The sequence below is a fragment of the Propithecus coquereli genome, unplaced genomic scaffold (assembly GCF_000956105.1).
Source record: "Propithecus coquereli isolate 6110/MARCELLA unplaced genomic scaffold, Pcoq_1.0 Scaffold46, whole genome shotgun sequence".
In the NCBI taxonomy this organism is placed as follows: Eukaryota; Metazoa; Chordata; class Mammalia; order Primates; family Indriidae; genus Propithecus; species Propithecus coquereli.
In genome coordinates this window covers 4,883,977-4,885,426 of record NW_012150396.1, presented here as the reverse complement: position 1 = coordinate 4,885,426, position 1,450 = coordinate 4,883,977, and the positions used below count along the sequence as shown (strand labels likewise).

Here is a 1,450-nt window from a genome sequence, read left to right as displayed (position 1 = left end):
CCCGGCCTCTGGTTCCTCATTTTAAGCAGCCGTAATTGTTAAGGTTTTCCTAGAACTAAAGTTAAGTCTGAGGGGATGAGGAACAGACGTCTTTGAGGCGTAAGTTTACAGAGCAGATCCTAGAGACTTCCTTGACGTTTACTCAAACATCAATGAGCAAAGTAGAATGCACAGAGGAGAGTGGTAGAGGTTTCTTCATCCAGCCTCAGCAATGCTGACTAATCCACAATCATCTGTCAGTTCATTAATTAACAACATTTGTTTGTCTCTATTCAGGAAAAACAGATGCTCTCCTAGGTGTGCCTAGGAGGTTGATCTTCGGAGATGGAGTCTACTCGATGTTCATGCACGTCATGTTAACGCCAAAAAATGTTGCTGTATGATGCATTCCTTTCTCTCACCTCTCACTTATCCCAAATTTTAAATCTGATCCAGTTTTGGGTGCCATGACCAATATTTTGTATATAATCTAAAGACTCTTTTCTTTCTCTGATTTTAAAACTTCATTTAAAAAAATCTGTTACTTTGCTTTGGTAGGGTTCTGCCACAAACCTGTCAGCCCTACCTGAAAAAATAAAGCTTAGCGAAACACGACAAAAGATGAAGGTGCAGCGTGTCGAGGGCAGGGCCACAGGTGCCGTTCCTACTAAATAGTTTCTCACCTCCGGACGAGGACGGGTGATGAGTTTACACACACCCTGTACGTATTTTCTTAACAATAATTCTGCCATTCGTTCACTCCACCAGCTACACTGTGAACTGGCACACCGTTATACTTCAGATGTAGTTTGACTGCGCGTTGTGTGTTGGTTAACTTAGAAAACTGAACTACATCTAGAAGGAAAAGTAATTTAAACAAAGATCAAATAGTTTTTCATGAAAAAGTTTTTATCGGGAGTAGCACGATCAAGAGGACTTGTTAATTAATCACGCTGACTTACACTGCTGCCACGATCTGAATTTTAAGTCAAACATTTGCCAATGCACTCTACAGCCTAATGAACACAACAGTCTTTAAAAGGGTGGTCCACATAAAACAGGACTCACTAAAAGCAATCCACTGGCCTTACTTTCAAAATATAATTTAAAAATAATTTGATGTGACCATTTGAGACAGCTACATGAGTACTCTGAGAACATTTCATTTTTCTAGTTGTTTCTTTGTTGTTATTGGGGGTATGTGAGAGAGGTTGACCAGAATGATCTGCATTTGTGTGTGCTGGGGGGTGGGGTAAGCAATACTGAAGTTTTATTGCTGAGTTATTCTTTACATAAGAAAATGCTACGTTCATGAGATCCATAATCTTTTGTAGCATATAGTATCTATTCAGTGGAAAAAGGAATATTTCAAAGGGAAATGTCTGATTTTCTAATGCCATTCTTATTACTACCAGGTTTGGCCATTTCAAGAACCTAAAAGATGATGAATTCTTTGCTTGTTGCCATTATT

At 39.0% G+C, this 1,450-nt stretch overlaps 1 protein-coding gene across 1 annotated transcript in view; it reads right to left on the bottom strand.

The window, feature by feature from the left end:
* The window catches only part of COL25A1 (collagen, type XXV, alpha 1), a 358,759-nt gene that overhangs the window by 4,198 nt on the left and 353,111 nt on the right, over nucleotides 1–1,450 (bottom strand). The gene's annotated exons all lie outside the window — the stretch shown is intronic.